A 6305-nucleotide genomic window follows, 5' to 3' on the forward strand; every position below is an offset into this window, starting at 1 on the left:
ACATAGTATATAAGTTCCATATGTCCATTATTTGTTTCAGTAGCAGGTTTGGGGTTCAGAGAACCGAATAAAACCATAAGAAGGTGCGCCGATGCGCTTTCCGCCCCACTTCCGGTTTTCGGCGTTGCGTCACTTCCGCCCCACTTCCGGAAGCCGGACTGCGCATGCGCCCGCGATCTCCAATTCTTCTATTATCAAGAGAACTGAGTTTAGAGTGCTTGGTTTTCTCAGCGGCGGCCATCTTTGTGGAGATTTTTCGTTCAGTTTCTCTATGCGGCGGCCATCTTAATGGAGGGCAGCAGTATGGACATTTATAGTGTTTCTTGGTATAGAAATGAGAAATAAATACAAAAAGGGGATCAATGCATGTAAAAAACGTATGTAAAAAACGATGACAGTGCAGCATATCATCTTTAGAATGAGAGAGCAACAAATGACCATAATGGATTATCAATGTACTTATAAAAGGAGGTTAAATAAATATTTGCAGTATATTGTATACATAGATATTATATAGATAAATAAAAATAAAGTAAAATTAGATATGGGTGCATATAGTGTAAATTAGGTACTTTACGCTTAATGCAGGTTTATAAGGTGTAGAATGGGGCGGTATATTAAAGTGCTTAGTGCATATTACAGTGATTAGTGCAGGTTTAAGGGCAGTGAGGAAAGGGGTGGTGTTAATGTAAATTTTAACGTGCTTCGTAGAGGGTGATATAAAAGTATAATAGTATAGCTAGTTTAGTTGGTTAGTCAAGATAATAATACTGACATGCTCATGTAGGCTTTTTAATTAGTTTGGTTACAGTACCTGATCTTCCCAGGTGGTCTCCCTGTTCTGGTACTGATCAGGCCCGACACTGCTTCGCTTCCAAGATCGGACGAGATTGGGCATGTCCAGTGTGGTTTGACTGTAAAAATCACTTACCATACATGTGTCAGCGTTATATATGATATGACTATGCACGTTGTAGAGGAGGGGTGGTAGGGGGTGGGAGAAGGATATGGTGGTAGGAGAAGGATGTGGTGGTATTGGTTAGGGGGGGGGAAAGGGGGGGGGGTCGCGGTTAGTGGCCACTGCATTAGATGAGGAGAAGTATTTAAAAGTGTTTAAGGATCCGACCGTATGGTCCTGGTGCCAGGAATGAGATTACAGGAACGGCGCAATTTCATAGTAGTCGTTGAATCCCTTTGGATGAAGTGTCTGCAGTTGGAAGATCCAGTACATTTCTCTGCGTGATAGTCTGTTGGCCAGATCGCCACCTCTTTCACCCAGTTTCACAAGTTCGATAGCTTTGAAGGTCAATGCTTCTGGGTTTGAGTCATGTGTTGAGTTGAAATGTCTGGATACTGCGTGTGTTTCTATTTTATTCTTTATATTGCGGACGTGTTCTTGGATTCTTATTTTGAGGGGTCTCTTTGTCTTTCCCACATATTGCTTACCGCACCCACATTCTAACAGGTAGATCACTGATTGGGTATTGCAGTTTATGAAGTCTTTGATTTTGTGAGTTTCCCTTTTTTCCATGTCCGTAAAAGTCTTCCTTACTGGGTGTAAGTACCTGCAGATATTACATCGGCCGCACTTGTAGGAGCCAGTGCATTTTGGCATTTTTGAAACCTCTTTAGTATCCTTATGTAACATGCTGGGGGCTAGTGTATCTTTAAGATTTTTCGATTTTTTGAAGATGATCTCGGGGCGAGGAGGTAGAATTTCTTTGAGTACTGGATCCATTAGTAGGATTCCCCAATGGTTCTTGAGTGAGTCCCTAATGGTTTTTTCATGACGGTTATATGTGGTAATAAAGGAGATGGAGTCCTTTTTTGTTTCTTTGGTCTTATATTCTAGTAGTGTAGATCTTTCTAGGGCTTTTGCTTTTGTGGCTGCTTCTTCTAAAATATTCGTAGGGTACTCTTTATCCTTGAATCGTTGTTTGTATTTCTCGATTTGGGCTTCAAATTCTTCCTGATTAGTACAGTTTCTCTTTATCCTGTTAAATTGGGAGAAGGGGATATTATTTTTCCATTTCTTTAGATGATTACTTCTGTAGTGCAGGTAGCTATTCGTATCAACTTGCTTAATGAAGTTTTTTGTCTCGATTTTACTGTCCTTACCCATTAAAACCAGATCGAGGAATTCAATAGACTCTTGGTTGATCTTGGATGTAAAAACGAGGTTCATATCATTATTACTCAGGTATTCAAGGAATTCATAAAATCTTTCTTCTGTTCCATCCCAGATGATTAAAATGTCATCTATGTAGCGACGGTAAAAGATTAAATGTTCCTTAAAATCATGTTTGCCATATATAAAATTCTTCTCCCAGCTGCCCATAAAAAGATTTGCGAAACTTGGTGCAAAAATTGTACCCATCGCGGTCCCACATTGTTGTAAGTAAAAGTCATCTAAAAATTTAAAATAATTGTGTTGAAGGATAAAAAACATGACATCACAGATAAAATCTTTATGGGAGGTTGTTAGTGTTGTATCATTCTCCAGAAAATCTCTGCATGCGGTTACACCTTTTTGATGATCTATACAGGTATATAGCGATTGAACATCTATTGTTACCCACTTAAAGGTGTCTTTCCACACAAAATCTTTTAGGGAGTTCAATACGGAAGTGGTGTCCTTTAAAAATGATGGTAAATCTTTTACGTAGGGTTTTAAAAAGACATCTACATATTCTGATAAGTTTGATGTGAGAGAGTCGATACCCGCCACTATAGGTCTTCCGGGCGGGTTTTCCAGATTTTTGTGGATTTTCGGCAGGAAATAGAAAATAGGGGTAATGGGATCTGATTTAAACAAGAATTGGAATTCTCCCTTCGTTAGAATGTCCGCACGTAGACCACGAACTAGTAATGTTCTCAGTTCTTCGATGAAAGCATCTTTGGGGTCATTGGACAATTTCATATAGGAAGCGTTGTCTCCCAATAGTCTCTCTGCTTCCGTGATGTACTTATCACGGTCCATTATGACCAGACCCCCCCCCTTTGTCAGCTTGTTTTAAATAATTTCCTGGTTTTTCTGTAGCTTTTTTAATGCCTCTTTTTCTCGATTCGTGATGTTCGTCTCCTTTATTTTCTCTAGATCGGTGTCGCATAGGTCCTTTTTTACCATTTCATAAAAAATATTAATATTACTCCCTTTTGATTCCAATGGATAAAACTTAGAGTTAGGTTTCAAACCTGATTTCGATTGGGTTTCATAGTTACTAATAATGGCATTATCTTTCTTTAGAAAGTGTCTCTTCAGTGTTAATTTTCTGATGAACTTATTTAGGTCAATGAAGGTCTCAAATTTATTGAGACCACCTGTGGGTGCGAATGTGAGACCTTTGTTGAGCAACGACACCTCCGGTTTTGATAATGTATGTTTTGAAAGGTTGAAAATTCCCTTTTCCTTCATATCCGTCATTGTAGCGCTCTTTTCTTGTTCTCTCTTCCTCCTACTGCCCCGTTTTCCTCTTCTTCTGTATATCTTCTTTTCAGCGGTGATGCCAGGCGGACATCCTCTTTCAGGGAATTTCCTATGGTTTCTTTTGGTCTTGTTCCTGTTCTCTGGGCTAAAAAAGCCTGGTCACTGTTAGAGTTGAATCGTTGTAGTGTTGTGAATCTGTTCTGCAACCTTACAGTTGGAGATGGTGAGATTCCTTCTTGATTCCGTGATGGTCTTCTTTTTATTGGAACGGTTTTCCAATACTGTCTGTCTGTTCTGTTTAGCTGCTGATTCATGGTTCCAAACCTACTCCAATTCTTTATTTTTCCTTGTTCATAGTCTGTTTTGTCCCTTAGAAATTTCTTTTCTTTATTCTTAGTGACTTCACCTTCAATATGCTCCATTTTTCTATGAAGAACTTTTTCGTTAATTTTATAGTCCTCTTTATCTTTAAAAGGTTCCAGTTCAGTTTCTTTATGTTGGATATTCTTTTCTAATTCCAAGAGGGAGTTCTTCTTTTCCTCAATCAGAAGTTTCATAAGTTCAATGGAACAGTTATGTAATGTTTTATCCCATTTTTCTAGAAAGGCCGCGTCAAGATTACCGAATGTGGGTTGTTTGAGGAGTCTAAGTCCCCTGGGAATTCTATTAACTGATATGTAATGCTCCAGACCCTTAATGTCCCACCATGTTTTCACTTCCTTGGTGAGGAGTCTTTCTATGCCCCAAAATAATTCATCTAAATCACATGGTGGTGAGGGTTCATTGGGGTGTTGTTTCTCATTAAATATTTTTTGGCACCAGTTTTGTCTTTTGGTTGCTCTATCTGAATTTCTCCACATTCTTCTACAAACGTTGCAATGCACCAGGCAGCAATAAAAATAATTGCCCGAAAATTTAGAAATAGAAAAATTATTGCGCCACTTGTGTTTGCCAACGTTAAATGAACCTGAATATAAATGTAAACAATATCGATCTGACACTCCCTAGATATTTAAAAGGGCGTCTGCTTACCCCCTAACAGGGATGGCGGTTCCCTGTATATGAGAATTCAATGTAGTTGGGGGGGAGGGGGTTTTAGCGACCAATGGTGTCTAAAAGAGTCACACTTTAGGTGAATAATTTAAGAATAAAATGCAATTTATTAATATGTAAAATTTAAAATGACAGAATTTTTTCTAAAAAATGGGATAAAAACTATACATACAGATATATAATACCAGTTAAAAATGAATAAATAATAAAAAGATTCCTTAACTTGGTATGTAGTCACTGCCAGATAGCCCAACGCGTTTTGTCCTTAAGACTTCATCAAGGGGTGTTGGCAGACTGGGACCAGGCTCCTATTTATACCAATACTAATCTGGTGTCAATTATGACATCATTTCCTGTTGATATCACATGATATTTTATAACAGACTAAGAGCTAATATTTTACATTGGTGGGTGGCATAATTAGATAGTATATAAGTTCCATATGTCCATTATTTGTTTCAGTAGCAGGTTTGGGGTTCAGAGAACCGAATAAAACCATAAGAAGGTGTGCCGATGCGCTTTCCGCCCCACTTCCGGTTTTCGGCGTCGCGTCACTTCCGCCCCACTTCCGGAAGCCGGACTGCGCATGCGCCCGCGATCTCCAATTCTTCTATTATCAAGAGAACTGAGTTTAGAGTGCTTGGTTTTCTCAGCGGCGGCCATCTTTGTGGAGATTTTTCGTTCAGTTTCTCTATGCGGCGGCCATCTTAATGGAGGGCAGCAGTATGGACATTTATAGTGTTTCTTGGTATAGAAATGAGAAATAAATACAAAAAGGGGATCAATGCATGTAAAAAACGTATGTAAAAAACGATGACAGTGCAGCATATCATCTTTAGAATGAGAGAGCAACAAATGACCATAATGGATTATCAATGTACTTATAAAAGGAGGTTAAATAAATATTTGCAGTATATTGTATACATAGATATTATATAGATAAATAAAAATAAAGTAAAATTAGATATGGGTGCATATAGTGTAAATTAGGTACTTTACGCTTAATGCAGGTTTATAAGGTGTAGAATGGGGCGGTATATTAAAGTGCTTAGTGCATATTACAGTGATTAGTGCAGGTTTAAGGGCAGTGAGGAAAGGGGTGGTGTTAATGTAAATTTTAACGTGCTTCGTAGAGGGTGATATAAAAGTATAATAGTATAGCTAATTTAGTTGGTTAGTCAAGATAATAATACTGACATGCTCATGTAGGCTTTTTAATTAGTTTGGTTACAGTACCTGATCTTCCCAGGTGGTCTCCCTGTTCTGGTACTGATCAGGCCCGACACTGCTTCGCTTCCAAGATCGGACGAGATTGGGCATGTCCAGTGTGGTTTGACTGTAAAAATCACTTACCATACATGTGTCAGCGTTATATATGATATGACTATGCACGTTGTAGAGGAGGGGTGGTAGGGGGTGGGAGAAGGATATGGTGGTAGGAGAAGGATGTGGTGGTATTGGTTAGGGGGGGGGGGGAAAGGGGGGGGGGGTCGCGGTTAGTGGCCACTGCATTAGATGAGGAGAAGTATTTAAAAGTGTTTAAGGATCCGACCGTATGGTCCTGGTGCCAGGAATGAGATTACAGGAACGGCGCAATTTCATAGTAGTCGTTGAATCCCTTTGGATGAAGTGTCTGCAGTTGGAAGATCCAGTACATTTCTCTGCGTGATAGTCTGTTGGCCAGATCGCCACCTCTTTCACCCAGTTTCACAAGTTCGATAGCTTTGAAGGTCAATGCTTCTGGGTTTGAGTCATGTGTTGAGTTGAAATGTCTGGATACTGCGTGTGTTTCTATTTTATTCTTTATATTGCGGACGTGTTCTTG

At 39.2% G+C, this 6305-nt stretch overlaps 2 pseudogenes; both read right to left on the reverse strand.

Moving 5' to 3' along the window:
- Positions 1 to 802: 802 nt before the first annotated feature.
- On the reverse strand, positions 803 to 922 carry LOC134931470 (5S ribosomal RNA; annotated as a pseudogene).
- Positions 923 to 5704: 4782 nt separating this feature from the next.
- LOC134931471 (5S ribosomal RNA) lies at positions 5705 to 5824 on the reverse strand (annotated as a pseudogene).
- Between the last annotated feature and the right edge of the window lie 481 nt (positions 5825 to 6305).

Source organism: Pseudophryne corroboree, chromosome 5 (genome assembly GCF_028390025.1).
Source record: "Pseudophryne corroboree isolate aPseCor3 chromosome 5, aPseCor3.hap2, whole genome shotgun sequence".
Taxonomy (NCBI): Eukaryota; Metazoa; Chordata; class Amphibia; order Anura; family Myobatrachidae; genus Pseudophryne; species Pseudophryne corroboree.